The sequence below is a fragment of the Pseudorasbora parva genome, chromosome 5, assembly GCF_024679245.1.
Source record: "Pseudorasbora parva isolate DD20220531a chromosome 5, ASM2467924v1, whole genome shotgun sequence".
NCBI classification, from domain to species: Eukaryota; Metazoa; Chordata; class Actinopteri; order Cypriniformes; family Gobionidae; genus Pseudorasbora; species Pseudorasbora parva.
This window is the reverse complement of record NC_090176.1, coordinates 20,499,700-20,524,612: the sequence shown is the minus strand read 5'-3', so window position 1 is coordinate 20,524,612 and position 24,913 is coordinate 20,499,700. Positions and strand designations below refer to the sequence as shown.

Genomic DNA, 24,913 nt, shown 5'->3' with positions numbered 1-24,913 from the left:
CCTCAAGGGAAAAACTGGACTGGGAGTTAAAAAAAAAAAGAAAAAGAAAGAAGAAAAGAAAAGAAATACTTAGTAGTGGCAAGGTTCATGATGTCAGAGAAAAAGCTGTGTGAGGCTTCTGACACAAGCCGGATATCATAATAACTACATTATCTAAACATGTATCCATTTGCATGTGCTGCAAAGTATATTAATGATGTTATTTGGTTTGGAGGCTGTGTATTCTTACGACGGTGTTGGCTTTCAAGCTATGTAGAGGTGGAAAGAGCAGGACCTGCTGCATTTTTTATGATCTAAATATTACAATGGGTGACCTGCTTTACAAATCTAAAAACCTCAAGTCAGGCACGACTTTCCCTGCATGGTGTCTGTGTGTGTGGGTTTGTAACATGAAGAGGAGAACTCTTGGAGGAAGGAAATGATTTTTGGACTATAGGCAAAATTACATATGTCATAAATGATCTGTGCTCTTTTCAACGTTTCTACCGTCTTTCTATACCTATCCTTTTAGATAACTCATGTTTTTCTTCACTTTTATCGCAATAGTTAATTTCCCCAAGGTAAATTGTGTTTATTAGGAAACAGTTTACCGATATGTAATATAGATTAGACATTCATGTATATTTATTAGATATTGTTTTGTGCTTTAGTGTTTTTGTCACATATCTGTTCTGTTTTGGCTTAGTTTCATTACTTTTGAAAACAAAGTATATGACAAAATAAGTACGTACAAATTTACAGTGCTTATAAATGAGAAAGCAACAAGTATCCCGATTACTTAACCTTTCCTGTGAGATTCAGATGTGTCCATACAATGGACATGTTACTATCCCATAAGGCCACGCGAGAGGACTTGTGAATGGCAAGGGCCCGATAAACTTACGGCAAAGTATCTTGCGAAAAGAAGTTTGAAATACGTGATATACTGTAAGCAAACATTCCGACCCTGCCCACATTGATGAAAGCGACGGTTAGCTAAACATGTACAGGCGTACTGCACGCTTTCCTAAACGCACATCAAAAATGAGAAAACAGCAACCATTTTGTAAAGAAAGAAACGGATATGATTAAAGCAACGTGGATATGTTTGCACTTTATACAATAGATTGCTTAAAAGCATGCAGCTTTACAGTATTAAACATGAAAAAACATGTCAGTGTATCATTTCATCAGAAATACAACATTTTCTACTACAATGTGTTTATGTTTTTTAACCCCGGATGTCTGACCTCGATTGACTCAACAGAAGAAATAAACCAGAGAAAAGTTCCACATTCCACATTAATTCCAAAGTAGGTGGAGCCTCAGAACACATCTATCTATTATGTAATCACCACAGACCAATGGGAGTTCAAAGCTGTTTACCAGTCAGAGCAAACTTTTCCAGAAAGCCACTTCGAACTCCTGAAGTGAATACAAAACAAACTTAAGTTTTGGCCTGATTTTGTTCGAAATTATGTCATAGTAAAAAACTGTTTATTAATTCTTCGATTTCACCTGAAGTATATCGGGCCTTAAAGCAATGTAACTGATGCTGTTAGGTCACATGATAATGACAACATGGCGAACGTAGTACGTCCAGATTACATTCATACTGTACACATTCATACGAAATAGAACATACCTTTTTAAAATAAGTATCTACTCAAGAGAGTATGCGACAAAGAAGCTGGCGAACGGCTGTCTTTCAAATCGGCTTTGGCCTCGACTGGAAGACTTGGAGTTAAGCTTTTCTTTGCGAAAAGAATGGGACTGAAATTCTTAAAAAGGGAAGATGTGTTCAGACTTTTGCCGACCGTATAGAGCGAAAGTTTAATCTATCAAAGAGCTCCGCTTCACTACGCTCTGGTGGATTGCAGCGCTATCCAATTGTGTGCAGAGGGAGTTTGAAAGACAACTGTTTATCCCGCCCCTCGGACTGAGCTCTATCAGTGTTGAGTTCCCAGACCAAACATCTTGAAGTGGGTCTGGCTTGTCAAGCTAAGCATTATACAACTGACAGAGAGCAAAAAAAAAAAAAAAAAAAAAAAAAACAAAGTCACCTATATCTTGGATGCCCTGGGGTAAGCATATAAACATCACATTTTCATTTTTGGGTGAACTTACACAGCAACCTGTGACCATTGTCTAGCACTTGGTACTTGTTTGTTCAAACTGTAAAGCACAGAGTTTATGGCAATAGTTCAAATGGCAAGATTTGTTTGTCACAGTGGTTTATGCTTTATTAGTAGATTTAGGCTGAAGCTTTTAATGTGCCAGGCTGAATATTTTGCTATATCTATGATATATAGATTCTGAAATGTAGGGTATATAAGCACAGTGTTGCATACATATTTATGTTGCAAAAATAGGGATGTTTTCAATTGCAAGGTTTGTGAAAAGATCATAATTTTATAAAAGGCATGGCTTCAGTTTATGACTTCAAACACACAAGCTTCTGAATACATATACACAGGCACGCATATATATATATATATATATATATATATATATATATATATATATATATATATATATATATATATATATATATATATATATATATATTAAACCTAGTGGATCATAACATGAACGGCCTGCTGTAATGCTGCTTTGTTGTCGGAAAGAATGGTTTATGCTTTTTGTGCGTCTTGGGAAAATGTTATTTTAACACTATAACCATTTCAGTAATTTCCCGGTCCCAGAAAATCATAGAATCACTGGCAAACACTAGCACAACCTGAAAGTTTAATCACATTCACAATAAGGCATAATGTAGACAAGATAAGGCTGCTTAAAGACTAAAATGGCAATAGTTTTCAGCCATACATCCTATTGTAAAGCTACATTTACCACACTATCTAGATAGTCAGCTTGCTCACTATTCTGGAATGATCGTCAACTACATGTGATTTTCGATGTGTTTAAAATACACAATATGCTTGAAATGATTATTAATTTATGTAAATATCTTTAACGACAAGACAAGACAATTAAATTGTTGTGGAAAAAAACGAATAAAACACCTGCCACAGCAGAAATTCGTCTCCCATCTGCCATTTTAACACTTATGCCATCTCGGGAACTTGGGTATAAAAATTATCTCCGAACTTCCCAGTGGTAAACACGACATCAGAGGGCGTTCATGTGCAATTTTTACCTCGAAAACTCATATTTACGATAATTCCAATAGCACGTGAAGGCAGCATAAAAGGCCATGTTATCTCACTGGAGCTGTATGGAAGCAGATGGAATATATAAATCAGACAGCAAATAATTTCTGTTTCAGTCATCCTCTATCTTAGCGGTATTTCTCTGAGCTTCTTATCATTTTTGTCAGCCTGAATTTTCCACCTCTCAAGCTCAATTGCAGAGGTACCTCTCTGCATGTCTAATTTTGCTATTTTACTGCTAATGGTCTTTTGTGTGTTGAGCAAGATCAACCATTAATTCAATGGAAGAGAAAACACCCAAGCCAGTTTCAGTAGTCAGAAGCTCTGCCCTCTGATGTGGACCTGAGCTTTGGCTCCAGCTTTAGTGCCTCTGATGAAACCTAATATGTTTGAAGTAGGTTGTGTCCACATGCCTGTAGATTTGTTTTCCTGCCATTGCTCTGGATTAGATTAATAAACATTGCTTGTTTAATAAAGATTTCGGTTACACTTTATTTCAAGGTTTCGTTTGTTACACTTTAATTATACATTTAAAGGGATAATTTACATTTACATTTAATCATTTAGCAGACGCTTTTATCCAAAGCGACTTACAAAAAAGGGGAGAGCAATAGAAGCAACGAAACAAACAAGGCCAACAACCTGTAAGAGCTGTAATAAGTCTCAATTAATAAACTGAGAATGAATTGAGAAACCAACTTTCCCTTGAGCTTTTGATATATAAAAGGTCATGGTAATATAATAATATCCTGTAAGTTTCAGAGTTGAAAACTTCCTTGTTAGTCAAAGAAAAGCTTTTTATAGACACCAGGCCTAGAAAACGATCGTGTGCGCATCTTGATGTCATCGTGTGGCGAAACACGCCTCTACAGAATAATTAGCACGTCTAATTCAGTAGCCCCGCCCACCAACTCATGGAGCTGTTTGGATCACGCTAGCCAGAAGATAGCAAGATTTTGTGGAACACAGTCGCTGCATAAGCTTCCTTCGGATCCTTATATTAGGAATGTGTGGTTGAACTTTAGTTCACGTGGGGAAAACATGAACACGTGTTCGCGTCATTTAACAGTGGAATTGTTTGTAAACATTAGGGGTTGCACCGACTAGTCGACTAATCGACTAGTCGACCTTAAGGCTCTGTCATGACGCTTTAAGCTTGACGTCGACTAGTCGCTGGCCTATAGAGGGCGCAACAGGATAAGCAATTCCTTACACGCAGGCTCTGTTTTGAACTGTTAAAAATGACAAATAAATGCATACTCCGTGAGCTCTCCACAAGACATGTTTGATTACCATCTGGATGCTCAAAACTGATCTGGAGAATGCGCGCTTATTGTACAGGTAAGTTAATCATCGCGCTTTAGCGTGCTGCATATTGCAACACACACATACATAGCCGATCGCACATCACGCGGAGATCGCGCACGCCTCACACAAAATCATTCAGTAGCGCAGAAATGTATTGTCAACACTGTTCTGTGATTTATCAAAAAAATAGCTTAGAAACCGAAACGTTCTAGCATATATTTCTTGATAACTAAATTCACAGCTTCACAATTAGTAGAGAGACTGCCAGGTAGAATTAATTCACACAATCACTTACTAATGAATTACATGTAATCTTTATTGTGCTACTTTATCTGTATCTTATTCAGAACGAACAGAAATCTGTGAGAAATATAACGACCATAAGACAAAAGAACTGATACAAAAGCTGTTATGTAGGATCAATAACCTTATGGGCAGCGCTGTGTCATATGCCATATCAGCTGTGCACAGTGACGCCGCTCCCACCACGCGCTGCGCGTAGGGCAGGTTATTTTCTGTGAGGAATATTTATCAGAACACATTTTCAATGACCACACACTGTACACCCCCCTACACATTTATATTACACACAGGATGTTCGGGTCCACTGGACCCGTGGCTAATAAAAGTGTGGAAATTGTAGGTCCTGTTTACCTTTACTCTGCCCTCCTCCTGTCAGGGCCTGCTGTTAGTGTGTGTGTGATCATGTATATGGTTTATGAGGACACAAATATGTATAATGACATGGGTATTACAACGTAAACATGTTTTATGACGACATCTCTGTCCTCATACTAAAACATACTAAATGGTGTTTTTTGAAATTCAAAAAATGCCAAAAGTTTTCTGTGATTGGTAGGTTTATGGGTAGGGTTAGTGTAGAGGGATATATTATACAGTTTGTACATTAGAAAAACCATTATGCCTATGGAGAGTAACCATACACCACATATCCGTGTGTGTGTGTGTGTGTGTGTGGTGTGCGTGCGTGTGTGTGTGTGTGTGTGTGTGTGTGTGTGTGTGTGTGTGTGTGTGCGTGCGTGTGTTATGGGTGTGTGTGCGTGCATGAGTGTGTGTGTGTGTGCGTGCGTGTGAGAGAGAGATTGTGTGTAAGTGTGAGAGAGTGCAATAGTGAGTTTTGTTTGTACCCCTGCCGTTCCCACACAAGGTTGCAATTCTTAAATGTGATCTAACAAAGGGAAAGAAAAATATTAACCATATATGCTATATTGTTTGTAATTGGGATGAAGTAAACATCTGTTGAGTATTTTAACATAAAATCTTTGATTGTGTTGAATTAAAAACTCAAAAATGCAGCGGGTCCACCAGACCCACGAACACTGGCTGAGTAACACAAATATGAACACCACAAAAGGGTTAAGAGAGTTTTACTTAAAATATGCAAAATAATCTGCCAATGGAGTAAGACAAATAATATTGTTTTCTGTTTGAATTAAGATTATTTTGTTTACCCCATTGGCAGATTATTTTGCTTATTTGAAGCAAAAACTCTTAATTTTGAGTCAATTTTCCCCAAAACGAGATGATTGCTTTTGCTTGTCTTGTAAATACTTCTTGTTTTAATAATTTTTTAGGTGTTTGGACTAGAAATAAGACAAAAATACTAAGTAAGAAAAGCAATCTTTTTTGCAGCTGTGCTTTTTGACTGACAAATATTCATTACGTTAAGTGTATTAGATTGTTTATGAAAAACTGTTATCAAAATGGATGACAATTTAATATGCACTCCAAATACATACATTTAAAATGTAGTATGCCTAATATTTTGTGTATGTGTGTTTGTGTGTGTTCAAATTTACGTATTCATAAAACATTATGTAAAAGTACCTGAATGATGAGACTGCCAGTGAGATTGTGAAGTGCACAGAGGCCATGGGAGATTTGTTAATGGCAGTGAAGCAATGCAACTAATGGTGAGAGTTACATGACAAATGTACTGCATCCGGATTTCATTTATACTACACACATTTATAATAAATAAAAAGCACCGCTCTCAAAGTACTTATTCAAAAGTACTCACTTCAAGAGTATTCAAGAGTATGTGATTTCAAACACAGCCAGCCATTTTTTTAGTTGCTGAATGAATCGGCGCTTTAAACAAATTGGTTGAGAATTAAAGAAAGCCACTTGTCACTACTGGTGTAATAATGCAGAAAGAGTGAATAAAAAAAATGGACACTAATGTGCATACTTACAATCTGTATGGAACAAACACAGACACCCAAAGATACAGAGAGTGAACATCTCTTATATAAGTGCTTTTGGAAGGCTTCTCGATATTTGAGAACCAGAGCCAACTGAATAAATGCAACTTTGAAAGTAGAACACGAGTAGTCAAGCTGACATCTAAATGAATAAATTTACTTTGCAGAAATGGCACTCTGACTTATGCGTTTGCTTATGGGTCAAATTTCTGCATATATGTGGTAAATAATTGAATCTCCTGGACCCAGTTTTCCAGTTGCTTTAAGGCTATATTTCATATAAAACCCTTAAAATCACATACACTCACATTAATGTCTGAGCCTGTACATTTGAGCAGCTCTTCAGTCATTCGGGACCAAGGTTCTGCTAGCAGAGGCTAGAGGTGCTGGAGAAAGAATACTGAATGTTGGAAGAGTCATGGGGCTCATTAATTTCTCTAATTCCACTCACACATGGTCAGCCATGGAGACAAATCTGAACACAGACACACAACACTGTACGGCACCTCTTTAGAATAATCTTCACCACTTGGTTTGAGTTCTTAATGAGTGTAGCTTTAGTATAACTGCTGGCCACGTTTTCATTACAGCAGAGAATATTTGAACAAATTTCCTTGCTCTAGGGGTAAATAGTAGTTAGATGCTATTTTATTCTATGGCAGGCATCATGGTGTATTATAGTATATTATAAAAGAGTATGCAATAATAACAATACATTCAATGATTATATTTATTAAAATCATAAATGGATGCTGCCTTATTGAGACATTCTTGTCCCTAAAGCCATCCCCTATTATAGACCATTTTATTCCTACCATTAAATACCATTAGGCATGTTACTTCCATTGTAGCAAATTAGCTCAAAAGAGAAATTATGTAAAGGGCCTACAGATAATTTATATTTAGTGAAATAGTGAAAAAGTATATGTAACATATATACACAGCTGACTTACCTCCGTTGCTCAACAGTCTTTACTGCATCCACCACCCCGACTCCTCACGGTTGGCTGGTTCCCAGCTAGGAATACGGGGGAGTAATCTGGGTTCGGACCACATTCCGAGCTCATAGTTCTCCCCCGGACAGCACGTCAGATACGCATACTCTTTATTCTATCTAATTATTTGTATTGTGTGAAGTCATGAAAGCACTATGGTAACAAGATATCAACAGCTTATCTTAACACCTGTGTTTAATAGAGGTTTATCACATTGCCCTTAGTAGTGTAGCAAACTGCTACAAATCCAATTCTAAAAAAGTTGGGACCCTGTACAAATTGTGAATAAAAACAGATTGCAATGATGTGGAAGTTTCAAATTGTAATATTTTATTCAGAATACAATATAGATGACATATCAAATGTTTAAACTGAGAAAATATATTATAAAGGGAAAATAAGGTGATTTTAAATTTCATGGCATAGGTTTTCTGTGGGTGAAAGATCTGGACTGCAGGCTGGCCATCTTAGTATCTGGATCATTCTTTTACGCAGCAATGATGTTGTAATTGATGCAGTATTTGGTCTGGCATTGTCATGTTGGAAAATGCAAGGTCTTCCCTGAAAGAGACAAAGTCTGGATGGGATCATATGTTGTTCTAGTTCTTGGATATACCTTTCAGCATTGATGCTGCCTTTCCAGATGTGTAAGCTTCCCATGTCACACACACTCATCAGAGATGCAGGCTTCTGAACTGAGCGCTGATAACAACTTGGGTTGTCCTTGTCCTCTTTAGTCTGGATAACATGGCGCGGTGGATTGTGTTCACTGACAACCATGTCCATGTTGTGATTTCCATTACAGTAGCATTCCTGTCTGTGATGCAGTGCCGTGTTAGGGCCTGAAGATCACGGGCATCCAGTATGGTTTTCCAGCCTTGACCCTTACGCACAGAGATTGTTCCAGATTCTCTCAATCTTTGGATGATATTTTGCACTTTAGATGATAACTTCAAACTGAATTTTTTCTCTGTGAAACTCCTTTCTGATATTGCTCCACTATTTTTCACCACTGCATTGGGGGGAATTAGTGATCCTCTGCCCATCTTGACTTCTGAGAGACATTGGCCCTCATTTATCAAAAGTGCGTACACCAAATTTCCAGCATACACCTTGCGTACACCCAAACGCACGGTGACTTTGAGATTTATCAATATGGACGTTGGCGTACGGCACGCTCAAATCCTACGCCAGCTCAGGAGGTGGTGTACGCACGTTTGGAGTTAGTGCGAAAATGCGCAGAAAAACTATTCCTAACACCACAAAACGCACTGACAAGATATGCTAGGCCTATATGACTCACTGTAAAAAACACAACAACAACAACATAGTAATTATAAACCTGTTTTTTTTTTTTTTTTTTTTGCAACGTAGACTTCAATGTTTAATTTGTGTGACTATACCAAAGCATTTGAGGCATGTATTACTCCAGTTGCGAGCCTGTGCGGCAGCTGCGCATGGACTGGGACTGAATAATTCAGACTGACAAAATAATAAAAATTACATTCTTCTTCTTTTAAATAATAATAATAATAATAATAATAATAATAATAATAATAATAATAATAATAATAATAATAATAATAAAATAAATAATAACGGCATTCTTCTTCTAAATAACAATAAGTGTCATTAATAATAATAATAATAATAATAATAATAATAATAATAATAATAATAATAATAATAATAATAATAATAATAAAAAGAATCTTACAAATTGTCATGCAATTATTAATGTGAATGAATGGTAGGCTACTCCACATCACATCATCATCATATCGTACACCCCAATACATGTGCCGTGATACGAAATTAAATGCTAATTGTTTCAAAACATGTTCTGTAAAATAATGCTTTGTGATAGGTAGGCCTAATTTATCATCCAAACAGCTATTTAAACTGCTGGAGTGCGCTTCTCAACCTCCACACTATTAACAGTAGGCTACTCGTAATTTGGGTCCATATTTGTTTTGTTTTTTTGGGTGCCTTTAATCCCACTCTTACTCCCAAATAAAACAATTTCATTTCTTTCCACTTCCCTGGTGATGGTCTTGATGGGCGCTTCTCAATCATCTTACTAGTTCAGTAGTCAGGGCACTGATCGGGGAGTCAGCCCATTGACTTATGTCCTAATCAGTGCCCTGAATAGTGGACTGTGAGATGATTGAGACGCGCCCGATCTCCACATCGGAGAAGTTTCACTTCTTTGCCGTCTTCTGTGTATCCATGGCGTAAAATGAGGGCGTGGGGGAGGCGGAGACTTGAATATATAGGGGCGTGTTATTCTAATGACGATCGTTTTCAGCCACCGCATTTATCAAGGGCAAAATTGAGTACACCTGGGCTGCGTTCCACTCCACTTTAAGACACGCACTTGCAAACTTCCCTAAGCACTTCCCCTTGGGGGAATCCCTGCCGCCATTTTGAAGTGCGTTCCACTTCGTGAAGTGGACAAGGGAAGTTTGTATGGACAGACCCTTGCTCCCTCGATTTTGACCGAGTGAGCGAGTCTACTTCATATGTACACTTCAGACAGCTTCATATACCACAATGCAACACGATTGTGACGTCACCACATATCACGTTTAATTTACCCCACCACAAACAACTATAACTATTTTTAAAAACATTTAAAACAACCCAAACACATCCATATACATATAGAATGCTGCATTAAACAATTTCGTAAAGGTAAAAAATAAATAATATATCAACTCCATAATGGATTCCAAGTGATCAAGGGCTTAGGGCGTTCCAGTTCAGTCCATTTGCAAAGTTTCCGCCAGTAGTGGGCACTCATGCAACGTAGGCATGACGCACATCCGAGTGAACGAGACGGAGGGAAGTTTGCGAGTGAAGGGCATGATAAAAACGAACTGGAACGCAGCACTGGATTGCAGAGGTGCGCACAGCTTCATAAATCAGGCGGTGAGAGGAGTGTAAGCATAATCTTACACCAACATATACGCCAGTGTCTACGCAAGACTGAGAAATGAGGGCCGCTGCCACTGAGAGGCTCTTTTTATACCCAATCATGTTGCCAATTGACCTAATAAGTTCAAATTGGTCCTCCAGCTGTTCCTTATATATACATTTAACTTTTACGGCCTCTTGTTGCTAACTGTCCCAACTTTTTTGGAATGTGTAGCTCTCATGAAATCCAAAATGAGCCAATATTTGGCATGACATTTCAAGATGTCTAACTTGCAACATTTGATATTTTATCTTTATTATATTGTCAATAAAATATAAGTATGTTGATATTTGTAAATTATTGTAGTCTTTTTTATTCACAATTTGTACAGTGTCCCAACCTTTTTTGGAATCGGGGTTTTGTAGATGCAGGTGAGTCTTTCAGTGGTTTTTCAAAAGAAGACAAACTTCTGACTCTGCAGAAGCGCTAGTTCCTGTATGAAGTCCTGCAGTGATGAGGATTCTTCCTGTAAACTTCTCTTACTTCTGGACTGACTGACTGACTGGGGTTGTGACCTTTAAATTCTACAGAGGTCACACCTCTCGAACATGGCTTGACCAGTGCAAAGCTGTATTTTATGATTTATTTATTTTAAGCTGGGAACAGTTTCTTTGTTCAGAGTTGTCCTGCAGATTTGAGCGCCATTAAACTCTGATTAGTGTAACAAGAGTCCCATTGAAGTTATAGAGGCTATGCAAAGATGGTTTAGCCCAATGTTCATGAAATTAAGAAATTATAATTATGATTTGAAAAATGATAAAGATGGGGTTACATTAGGTTCAATAATAAACCATGCATAAAACAAAATACAAAGTAAAAACAGCATATAATATAACATGATGTTTATATTATTGCCAGGGTGCTGACCATGAATTAAGTGTGGAAAGTCATTCTCATGTTTATTATAAGTTTTAGTCTTTCCTCTGCCTGTATTGTTGGCCATTCTTCCCCATGGCATAGGTTTTATGCCATGGAATGTATCATAATTTTTCCTGGCTGGTGTCGGCAGGAGGGAATTAAAATATAATAAGGTTCAGTGGGAGACCATAATTCTGCCAGAGCCTGCTTGGGCCTTTGTTTGATATTGAGGTCTTATGACTCCCAGGTGGATTATTTATTAAATATAACAAATGTTATCTGTCGTATCTGTCTCAGGCACTACAACAGTTTTTAAATATTTTCTTAATTTGAATTGAAAATAAAACCTTTCCAAGCTGATATGTGAAAGGCAAAAGGGAGAAGAATGAGTTCAGGAAAAGCTCACCTCAGCACCGATTTCTTTTGTAATATTGTATGGCTCAGTCAGAATATGGTGGGTCAGATTTGGAGTAAATAGCCTCCGCCAACAATGTGGGCTATTTGCACTTGTAAAAAAATACTCGGTTTAAACAGTCACTCTGTTTGATTTCTCAGGGTGATAAATAGGTTCGAAGCTTTACGAAGTTGTGTTTTAAAATTGGCCCATCACTATATGTCTTTTTTCTTTTCTTTTTTTGTGCACAAAAACTATTCTCATCGCTGAATGACATTGTGGCCAATAGAGGCCTTTCTGAGCTATCAGATTTCAACCAGAAATATCTTAATTTGTGTTCCGAAGATGAACAGAGGTCTTACGGGTGTCGGACGACATGAGGGTAAGTAATTAATGACAGAATTTTTATTTTTGGGGGACCTAACCCTTTAGTATAGTTGATATAGTTCACGATATTTGTAAATAATATTATCAATAGGACTATTAAGCTACTTTTGTACTGCAGTATACATTTTGTATAGATTATACATTGATACATGCATTTTAGTCCCATCTGTTCACAAATGATCAATTAATACCAACTACACAATATCTGAACATCCTTAGAACAAATAATGTTTTTTTTTTAATTATTATTGTTTTAAGCATGAAATGAACAAAACTTTATTTTTGTTTTACTTACTACATCTGACCCTGCTCTATTGTATTTTTCAAAAAGATTTTCATTTCAAAATGTTTTCCAGTGGGTGGGCCACAGAAATGACAATCATGAGACAAGACATCCTTGCTGTTTTTGAACATGCTCCCAGTCTTCCAAAAGCACTATATCCATTATTAATATTATATTCTTACCAATATTATATTTTAATGCCTTTTCAATTAGTTTCATAAAATATAAAGATATAAAGCCTGAATGACTTGTACTTCTCATATTGAAAGCTTAATACTCAAGCGTGGTATTTTACTTTAAATGTTTTGAATCTTGAACACTTAGCCGCTGGAGTGTGGCTTCTGGAGCACTTTTCAAAGCTCATGATGCCTGAAGAAGTTCTCCCAGGTGCCCTCCATTATGGGCTGCATTAACAATATCAGAGGATTTCTTGTAGGGCAGGAAGACCATTTACATTTCTGGTACATTTCTGGTGTACCAGAGAGCCACTGAGACAATGCATCATTTAACCCTTTATTTACCAGGGACATAATTTACTACCTCCCCCTCATACATTTTAAAGCTTCCACTAATATAATTTAAATGTAAATATAAAATAATAATTTGTTGTTTTTAAAAAAATTTTTTTTTGTTTTGTTGCAAAAAGTGTGTACTCGACTCGAGGTATGTAATAGTCTAAGTATGATTAAATATCTGATGACTAAATAGTACAATTACAATTCACCTCTGTTCCTGAATGTCTTATACACAATATGATGTTTCAATCATAATTTACAGCATTCACATTTACATTATATTTAGTCATTTTGCAGATGCTTTTATCCAAAGTGACTTTCAAATGAGGAGAACAATAGAAGCAACCAAATAAACAATTGTCAAGTCAAGTCTTTGACAACTTTGTCTTTGTCAACTTTATTTAGCGCTTTTTACAATGCCAGTTGTTTCAAACCAGCTTCACAGTGATAAAAAAAAGGAAAATAATGCAAATCCAAATATAGACCACAGTTAGTCAGTACACTTATAGCAAGTTGTTGGTTTAGTTTTTATTTTTATAGATCAAATAGAAAAGTATGTGTTAACAGGTCAAGTGTTTACAAAAAAGATGTATCTTTAGCCATTTATTGAAAGTGACTAAAGCTGCAGCTGCTTGGGTTGAGTTTGGCAGGTCATTCCACCATTAGGAGACAGTCCAAGTAAAGGTCTTGAAAGTGATTTTGTGATTTAGATTTTTTTGAAAGGGGTTGCACCACAAGACGCTGTTCACTTGCAGAACACAAGCTTCTGGAGGGCACATAAGTCTAAAGAAGTGAGTGGGGTTGCAGAGTGGATGTTCTAAGCAAATATCATTGCCTTGAAATTGATGTGAGTGGCTATGGCAACCAGTGCAAATTGATGAAGAGAGGCACGACGTGTGCTCTCTTCAGCTTGTTAAAGACCACTCACGCTGCTGCATTCTGGACCAGCTGCAAAGGGTTTTGTATTATATGCTGGAAGGCCAGTCAAACAAATATTACAATTGTCCAGTCTGGACTGAACAAGAGATGGGAAAAGTAGTTGTTGCATGCTCTGAAAGGAAGGGCCTGATATTCCAAATGTTGAATAAGGCAAAACTGCAGAGCCTCTCTTGCAATGTGGTCTGTGAAGTTTAATTGATCATCAATCACAACTCTGAGTTTCTTGGCTGTCCTGGAAGAAATTAGGGACAAACCTAGCTGAATAGAGAAGTTGTGATGAAGTGTTGGGTTGACAAAGACAGAATCAGTTCTGTCTTTGCTAAGTTGAGTTTAAGTCCAAAAAGTCTGTCAGGCAGGCAGAGATGTGAGCAGCTACTATAGAAACAACTGGCTGTAATGAGCTATAGTTAAAGGAAATGTATGTTAGATTGTGGCCAAAACTGGTAATGCAATCACTTTTCCCTCTCCTCCTCCCCCTGACTCGAGGTTGCCAGATAGGCTGCAGGATCCAGCAGGAACGTTTGTAGCTGCAGCTGTGGTTTGTGATTGGTAGATAGGTGGAGGGTGTAGCTTCAGGCCAAAACAAAACATGTCAACATCAACATCAGTCGAGGGCTGCAACAACAACTTTTAAATGACAATATCCTGGCCGGACTACTGTTAGTGATATAAGTATTCGAAATTAACATGATTCCTTAATGTTGTCACATGTCTAGTCTCTCTATTGTGGTTTTTCCCCTGTGTTTCCTGGTGTTGAGTTAGTCACATGTTCCTTTGTTTCAGTTTCCCGCCTCAGTTCAGTCCCCTCGTCTGTTAAGTAATGTCAGCTGTGTCTAGTCATCTGTGCCACCTGTCCCCCTCTTTAACCCTGTCATCAGTGTGTGTATTTAGTTCCCGCGTGTTCAGTCCTTCCTTGTCCGGTCTCCGTTATACTTCCGTTATACAACCCGTTATACCCACGTAGTGTTAGTGTTTCTTGTAAATACCAGTTTATTGTGAATAAAGCTCCTGTGTGTTTTGGAAGTCTTGGAATCCTCATCCTTTGTAAAATGACACTGTAACAAATGTCTAGTGACATATCAGGGCATTTGCCGATTAATTGAAATACATTTCTTACATACAGTTCCTTTAAGTGTAATCCGCATGGTAGTAATAGGAAGAGCGATATTTCTGAATGAGAGATCCTAGTGATTTCATGTAGATGCTGAAGAAGAGGTGTCCAAGCACTGAGCTCTGAGGCACCTCAGTTGCTAAATGTTGCAACTTAAACACCTCATCCCTCCAAGACACCCTGAAGGGCCTCCCTGAGAGATACGACTTGAACCACTGAAGTGTTTCACTGAAGTGTTCCTCCAGCCGCTCGTTTTTCCCCCGAAAGACTCGGTACAGCCTATTTTTGTTTTATAAATATAACAAAACTAAAGACTTTTCGGAGATATGAAGGATGCAATACTACTCTATAGGTACTCAAGATTGACATGAGATTGACTGAAACTGAGTGTTTCACCGCCCCTTTAATTACTAATTACTTACAAAGCATTAAATAGTTTAGCTCCCTACTACTTGAGAGAGCTCTTTATGGATTATAGTTCTTCCCGTCTATTGCAATCTCAAAATTATGGCCAGCTAATAATAATACCTGGAATATCAAAATCAACTGCTGGCAGTAGATCCCTTTCCTATTCCTTCCTTTCCTATTCCTAGCATTGTTCAGGAAGCAGACACACTGTCAGTTTAAATCTAGACTAAAACATATTTTTTAACCTGGCATACACATAACACATGATACATTTAATTAATTAAAATAATGTAAAATGATTGTTAGGCTGCATAAATTAGCTTAGGGGGAACTGGGAATACTTCCCATAACACCTGATGTACTCGTTACATCATAAGAAGAATGGCATCTACACTATTAGTTTCTCTGTTTATCACAAGGTTTATCATAGTCAGTCGGATCTGGATCCAGATCAGATGAAGGACCTATGCCTAGACATGACTACAAGACAGCTCTGGAGTATCAGCAGAGACCGTGTCAACTATAGATGATCCCCTGCGAAGGCCTCAATGACACAAGAAGTGTTTTTCACAACAAAAGTTTTTTTCTTCTGTATAGATGAAAACATTATCAAGAATCTTATACTCACGGATCCACAGAAACAATAACACAGCAACTAACAATTCTGTATTATGCATGCCAGACAAGTAATTGGCGATGTCAATTTGTAAAGAAAAACACTCTGTAAAGACTCTTGCCAGTCTCAGAGCTTCAGTAATGGAGAGCAAGGCAGTCTCATTTATGTGGCTGCTTTTGAAGCCAGACAAGTTGTCCAGAAGGTTTTTTTGTGGGAGAATGGTAGAGAATTAGTTGAACATGACATGTGGAATAAAAAATAAAATAAATAAAAATAAATAAAAAAAATATTCAAGCCCTGAGCTCTGAGGCACTCCAGTTGCTAAATGTTGCAACTTAAACACCTCATCCCTCCAAGACACCCTGAAGGGCCTCCCTGAGAGATACGACTTGAACCACTGAAGTGTGGTTCCTGAGATTGTCCATTGTCATAAGGGTTGACAGGAGGATCTGGTGGTTAACCATGTCAAAAGCACACACACAAAAAAAAAAAATTAAAGTCAGTGGGATTTTCCTCTCAGTAGCACTGTATCTAGTGATGAGGACTGATTCGGTGAAGGAAGTGAGGATGAAACCATAGGGCAGGGCTATTCAAATCTTGCCCTGGAGGGTCAATGCGCTGCAGAGTTTAGCTCCAACCCTGATCAAACACGCCCACCTGTGATTTTCTAATGATCCTGAAGACATTGATTAGCATGTTGAGGCGTGTTTGATTAGGGTTGGAGCTAAACTCTGCAGCACATTGGCCCTCCAGGGCAAGATTTGAATAGCCCTGCCATAGGGGATAGGCTGGAGGATGAGAGTGAACAAAGGTTACTCCGAAAGGTGACCTCTGGAGAAAAGTGTTCTGTTAGAAGTCAGGTTGAGGTTAAGAATGAGGAGGAAGTCTTCTGAAATGCAGTGGAGTAATCATGGTCAGTGGAGCAGTAGCGTGTGTAAGGTTCAGTTGGTGTATTTGTGTGTGTGTGTGTGTGTGTGTGTGTGTGTGTGTCTGTGTGTAAAAGCTGTGCAGTTTATTGACTGGGTTCCTAGAGAATTGTGACCGGCATCAAAAATTGTGCTGCATCCTCATGCCTCGGTTATTCTGTGGGTGACTGCTTGCCAAATTCCCTTTCCTTTCTCCTGTCAGTTAATATCAGAATAAGTTCTTTCTGTGCTCTACTCCTCTCATCCTTCCACTCATCCCTCCTCACCTTGTCTCATGAAGTTTGAGATATTTTTTGGATTATTGTCATATTAATTATAGCATTACACTGCAAACTTTGGTCTTGTCAGGGTTGGTCTTATTCTTAGTTTGGCGACAGAATCCTGACACTCATGTGTCGTTGAATCTCAGTCAAACCTGTGTGAAATTGAAAAGATAATTTACCTCTTTTTAAAACAACATCAGTTATCAAATTTCCTTTAACAATAGCCATATTTATTTTCTTAAAGCTAACTTAAACAACATAAAACAAGCAAATTCATTTGAAATTTCAATATCTTTATTTTCTGAAACAATATGTTGAACACCAAAGACTGAACAGAGTTTGTTGAGTAAAATTAAATACAAATGAAATCAAATAAAAGCTGAATTAGAATAAATGAATAAATGTCACTGAAATATTTTAAAGTTTCTTGGCATGCTAGGTTTTCTGCAATGTCAAACATGTTAGGCCATTAGGGATTACAGGTGGAAGAAAATCCTCAAATCCATATATGATTAAGCATCTGCTTCTTATCAGAGAAGGATTTGGTACTTGCACATTGTTCCTATTAAATAAACGCAAGTACAACAATTTTTTAAGAGCATGGTCAACTAGACCAGTTGTGTAACATTGCATTAAAATTATACCAGTTTATTCTTCAAAGATTTAACTTAACTACAGTGCCTTTTAGTGGGGTTAGTTAAAACCCTGACTCAATTTACCCCACAGCATTTGGCTCACTTTGTCCCATAGCTGCCATTTTGGATAAAACTAACTAGCTAACCAATTCAGGCTAATATTTAGCTAAATGATTTGCATGGTTTTATCCATTGCTAAAAAACAAAACAAAAAAACAATATGGATAAAAAAATGTTGCTTTGATGCAACAGCCATTACATCTATTACAGTAGATACTATTTACACTATTAGATGCTATATGCACTGTTAGATGCTATTTGCTCTATTAGATGCTATATGCACTGTTAGATGCTATTTGCACTATTAGATGCTATTATGAGTGCATATAGTGATAGATGCTATTTACACCAAGTGTAAATATAACTTTTTTTTCTTAGCGATAAATTCTGTTTACAACATATAAAAGGAGCGGTTCTTTGCAATATGTGTAAAGTTATTACATGCAATTTATACTTTATTTTGACATACTATTTGCATCTCAGTATTGTTGTACATTAACAGAATGCAATATTAACAATATAAATAATACAGAGTATAAATGATTATATTTATTAAAATTATTAAATGGATGTTGTGCTTAATGTGACAATAAAAGCCCTCCCTACCCCTGCCACTACCCAAATGCTTTTATTATTTTTAAACATTTATTAGGTAATTTATTTCCATTTTTTTTGTTGAACATTTGCTTAATTTTTATTGAAAGTAAATGCCTTTCTGATGTGGTATGTGATGTGAAAATCACAAGAAGTGCGAGGTTTGCAAAGGCAGATTCGAACCCAGGTCGATCGCGTCAAAGATCCTTAAGCCTTACACTTTATTCTTTTAATCTTTTTTTGGCCCAACCAGATTTTGTTAGGTGGAGCACTTGGTGTAAATAGCTACTGTTTTTTATATATAAGCCTATGTTACATTATAATATATTCTGTCATATGAACAGTATGAAAAGCATAAAATAATGAAAGTACTATTTACTTACCTCAAACAACTCTGTTGGTATTATTATAGCTTAATAAGTATTATTATAATTATTGTTTTTCTTGTTACATTTGAATTATTGCCACGCTTTAATATGTGAATTATATTATCAGAAAACTAAACACATTTAGCGTTGTACAGTAGGCTTTTATTTGTGCTTAATGAGTAAAAGAACATAGCTGCACACTCCGGTTTATTCTCTAATATTGACCTATACCACACGAATGCCCTGTTTTCGAAACTCTTGATGCTAAACAATCAGCTTAAAAGATTTAAGAGGCTTCAATACTTACTACTAGTAGTTTGAGGACTTTTTGCAAATGTTTCAATCAAGTTCAGCTGTTTTAGTGACCGTTCACTCATTTTTAGCCTGGTTTTAAACATTAACTATCTGTAATATATCATTTGTGTGTGGAAAAATCACCAATTAAAAAACTAAACTAGCCAATCATATTTATTTTCACCCATTGCCCACCCATTCACACAGATACACAAATTTGCACCTTTTATTCTCATTCTCTCATAAGAAATAAAAATGGCTTAACTAGCACTCTCTATATGCTCAGTGTGCACAGCCATAGGGCTGCAGGCGCCACTGGAAGCCAATGCGATTTTACAACCAAAGCTTATGTAACTTCTGGTGCCAGTTATTAAATGTGTGCACAGGATCTGAGATTATAGTAGATGGTGACAGTGATCACTTTTTGGGTCATTTAAATCAAAAGTTTGGCCTCAGAACACTTGGAATATGTACACTTTTTTTTTTATAAATTGTGACTGTAGTTGTATCTGTCTGTTATAGCCTGTGAATTATGTTTTATAATATATATATATATATATATATATATATATATATATATATATATATATATATATATATATATATATATATATGGTTTGGTTTGGCTTGGAGGTAGGTGTTGGGTGACATGATCAAAATCACAATGGCAAAATCACAGCTACGTTCACACTGTCAGTCCAAATCTGATTAATTGTGCATCCTAGAATTTGATTTGACTGATTGATCTGATTGACTGTTCACACTGTATATTGCAATTTTTCAAATCTGATTTTTGTGTCCCGTAGTGCTCTTTCATTTTCCTAAATATCTAGGTTTCTGTGGCAATAACATTGCATTGGTACAAAAGGTATATTTAAAAAAAAAAAACATCAACATCAACAAGAACAGCAACATGGAGGGTCTTATTTACAGCATGACAATGTGTAGCCGCCGTGCTGAATCTTTTGTCTTATGTATTTTTTTGTTTTGAATCAGTGGTTCAGAGTGTGTATCAAACTGTGATTTCAGTAAATATTAAAAAATTTCAATGGTTAACTACTTGTGGGCAATTTCTGTTAATCTGTGAATCATGCGTAAAGAATATCAGTTTCTAATGGGTTTATAAAAAGGTGTTTTTATGCATGTTTGAAGTTTTTGTTGCATTTTACTATTCTGGCCAGTAAGTGTCACCTCACCAGCATGTGGTGTTTTGAATGCTTCGAAACGGTGAATCATTTTGTGAAGCAATTGGTTCAATTGATTCGAAGCTTTGAAAAGCTTTGTTTCTCCACTGATAGTTTACTAGTCAAATACTAGCACAATATTTTTGTTAATGAAAGTATACTTTGATGTATACTCTCAGTAAACTACTAGGATGCTTCCCAATTCTTATTTGTGCATCCTTGTTTCCTTTTCTACACTGCAAAAAAATACTTTTCGTACTTAATAATAGTTTTGTCTTGTTTCTAGTCCAAACACCTAAACATTCTTAAAACAAGAAGTATTTACTAGACAAGCAATAGTAATTGTCTTGTTTTGGGAAAAAATAACTCAAAATTAAGAGATTTTTTGCAAAATAATCTTTATTCAAACAGAAAACAAGATTATTTTGCTTATCCCACTGGCAGATTATTTAAAATTTGAATTTGCTCTCAATTTTGAGTTATTTTTTCAAGACATTAATTTTTATGTGTCTAGAAAATGTTTCTTAATGTAAGAATTTTTAGATATTTTGACAAGAAACAAGGCAAAAATACTAAGTAAGAAAACACGTGCAATCTGGCAACCATATGCACGCAAGCTCTCTCTCTCTCGCGCGTGGATGATCTGAAAACACCAATGAACCAGTAAGCTCCATTTTAGCAATCTCCATTTGAGATTTTGTGCTTAGTGTCATTCAGTCGGTCAGGACTCACGAGGCGCTTCGCTGAACAACTGAACTGCTGTGTGCTGGAGCTGGTGAAATAAGCCAATCAGAGCAGAGCAGAGCTCAACATTAATATTAATGACTCTTCCAAATAAGGCAAAAACAGAGCATTACATCCTAGGGACAAATTATAGGGTTGTAAATGGACCTGTAAAACTGTATCTGGACAATTTTTGTCCAGTCCCACCCCCACGTGTCCTACCCCCAGGTACATAGCTTATGTACACTATTAGGTCAATTGGACACATGATTGGGTATAAAAAGAGCCTCTCAGAGTGGTAGTGTCTCTCAGAAGTCGAGATGGCCAGAGGATCATCAATTCCCCAACGCTGCGACAGGAAATAGTCATCATCATCCACAGTGCATAATGTTCATCCAAAGAGTCAGAGAATCTGGAACAATCTCTGTGCATAACGGTCAAGGCTGGAAAACCATACTGGATGCCCGTGATCTTTGGCCCTTAGACGGCACTGCATCACAGGCAGCAATGCTACTGTAATGGAAATCACAACATGGGCTCAGGAATACTTCCAGAAAACATTGTCAGTCAACACAATTCACTGTTGCTGGCTAAAACTCAATATGTCACAAAGGAAACCATATCTATACATGATCCAGAAGTGCAGGCATTTTCTCTGGGCCAAGGCTCAAATTGAAAAACTGTTCATAGTTTGTATTGGAAAATACAAATATAAACACCTTTTGTTTGATTTAAATCCAAATAATTCCAATTGATGACTTGTGATTTGTGATTAATCAGGATCTAAGAGTAGTATCTATGAAATAATCATTTATATTTTAAGCAATTGAATTGTTAAATGTTGAGCATGCAAAATTAGGAAACACGAATGTAAATATTTGCAGTGGTATTTCAAGCGCATCACTCAATGTGTTTGAAGACTTCAGTGAAATGTGTGCTGGTTTTTTCCAGTTTAATCGACAGTAAGCGCAAGCTCTTATCAGCTCCATCCAGCAAAATTACATTAAATGTGATGGTATATAGTGGAAATAGTGATGTTATCCATTTGTTTTTGTTTTTTTTCCCCTTTTTTTCCCTGAGAAGTACATAAAGTATATTTCTGAAAAGTACATACAAAGTAGACTGAAATTATACTTTCTTATTTTTAGTCTGAATACACTTCTTTTTCATAAGAGTAGTCATAGTGAGACGTAGCATATCTCTTATTAGTATGTGCCGGCTATGATGTAAGATCATTTCATGTTTATTTAATGTTCCTTTGGTGCATTTGATTTATGATTTATTAATTGGTGAAGCAGACTATTTGTGTTGGTTTGATATTTATGTGTGTTTGGGGACTTTTCCTTTCCATGTAAATTTGTAATGGAAATATGCTTAAGACTGAATAAGTTATACAAAATACACAAGCTCTGGAGTGAATAAAGATAGATTAATAGTTAGCAGAAAGATGAAGCGGAAGAGTTATTATTTTACACATTTATGTATACACACGTGGTAAAAGTGACACGTGGTGATCCTCAGGTTAATGAAACAGCATTTGCATTACATTATCAACAAGAACTGAATATTATTATATTTTGTGTTCATATTAACATCCAGACTGTTCATCTAAGTAACCCAAGAGAAGCGCTACTTTCATGAACTTGGAGGACTTTACAGGTGCTGAATGTAAATAGTTTGAGTAAATTAAAGCATAAAAATACCATATTTGCAGAGAATTAGGAAAACATGCTATGTTCTGAAAAACATTGCTATAGCCAGGATTTGTACTTTAAATGGTCCATTCCTGGTCAGAAGGTCTGTGTTTGTTTTGGTCTGTGTGATCCCACCTGCTGCTAAATTACCCCATAGTGTTTCGACACCCCAGTTTTCTAGTTGCCAGAAAACACAGTGTATATTGCAGCCATGGAAACCAACAAACAAACTGGGTCAGAGATTGCAAATTCTACCCAACCTAAAAAGCCTCTGCATCCATGCTGCTGGCTAGCTCTAGCGCTCAAACACGAGATCTAGTAACCCACTCTGCGGCTTCTTCCGCCCAGAGTGAGAGCTTAATGCTGAGACTGTCAAGCTCTGAGAAGTTGGACATTCTCAGCATTGAGAAGGTCATGCGGGTGACTCTCCAACCATATACTCACAGTATGAGGAGCTTGTGGAGGTTGTAACTCGAGCCGTGACAAAGCCTATCATTGAGTGGCCGGCCAAGAAGTATGAAGTGCTTAGAAAAAGCAAATTGGATGAGTGCTTTCTTTAGTCAAAATCACAGCCTCCACGTCAGGGCCTGTCTTTCTTACCAGATCTCGAGGTGTCAAGACCCTGGAAGAAGCGTGGACCCTGGAAGAATTGTTTTTAGAAGAATTTTGTGGGGCTTAAGGAGAATGGCTATGGGATTGCCATTCCCAGGGTTGAAGAGACATTGACAGCATAAATCTCTAGGGATGACGCTGTGTCATCCCTAAAGACCCCCAAAACTGCCCACCAAACCCTGTGGCACTACTTATGCTTTCGGTAGGTAAGGCGTAGATGGCAGCAAAGTAGACGGGAGCTTGTTTGCATACTATGGCTATTTTGCAAGTTTACCAAGTCAACCTGCTAGGTGACCTAGATGAAGACAAAGGGGTGGGGCTCGAATCTATTAAAGAACTGGGTCGGGTCACCGATTTGTCTCTCCGTGCCACTAAAGAGAAGGCCTGCGCCATTGGCCACTCAATGTAGCTACGGATAGGCACCTCTGGTTGAACCTCTTGAGCATCAAGGAGAGGGACAGAGCGTTCATCCTTGATGCCCTGCTGTCATCTCCTGGCCTGTACTATGATGCTGTAAGCTTAGTCATCAAGAGTTTCAGGAGGCAAAAAAACAATCAGCCTCTTCCCAGAGGTTTATTCCTCGCCACCAACTGTCTGGCGCCTCATACCAGCGTAATCAGAAGGAGAGTATCGCAGATTGAGCCCTCCCGTGAGTTTAAGTGTCAAAGCAACACTCTTGCCCGATGTCTTTAACCCTCTAGGCATAACGGTCGAGTTTACTCGACAAGATGCGGCACTGAATAAAACGTCCGATTTTTTCAAATAAGGTGTCAAATTTCCTTCAACCTCTCCTCCACTAGATGGCAGACATGTCATACTCCTCCCCCCACTCAAAACAACATCATGATTCTATAAAAAAATCTTCGAGCAAGAGCGTATTGAATATGTGCAAACAATTTTTTTCAAACTTCAAACTTTTTTGTGCAAACAAAAGCGGAGCTGGTGTACGAGTGAGCCGTTTTATCAGAGCATTGTCAATGTCAGTGAGTATTTGCATTAGATTATTATTACTATTATTATTTTCTAATGGTTTCAATAAAGCTTACCCACCATTTCACGGACCCTGATTTTGAAGGGGAATATCAGAGGATGGTGATTCTGAAAGTGAAACTAACCGTAAAGTTACACTAAGCACAAACGGTGAATCCTTTGCCCAATGTCATTGGTGGGACAATGTTTTCCAGGGAGTGTTCATCGCAAAGTTAGCAGGTGTGTTAGTGTTGGGAACGAGGCAGCTGCGGGAGATTTTTACCGCGCTCGCAATGAAGCGTCTTCTGACCGCGTGCCTCTCTGCGATCGCGGCGACAGTATTGTGGTGGAGACTTTGTCTAATGCCACTGGGTATGTTAGATGAGGTCGAAGTATTCATAGAGCAGTTCGGGGGCAACGTGG

At 37.4% G+C, this 24,913-nt stretch overlaps 1 protein-coding gene across 1 annotated transcript in view; it reads left to right on the top strand.

Annotated features, from left to right (window-relative positions):
- tmtops2b (teleost multiple tissue opsin 2b) overlaps positions 1-24,913 on the top strand; it is a 92,847-nt gene that overhangs the window by 7,212 nt on the left and 60,722 nt on the right. The window lies entirely within an intron of this gene.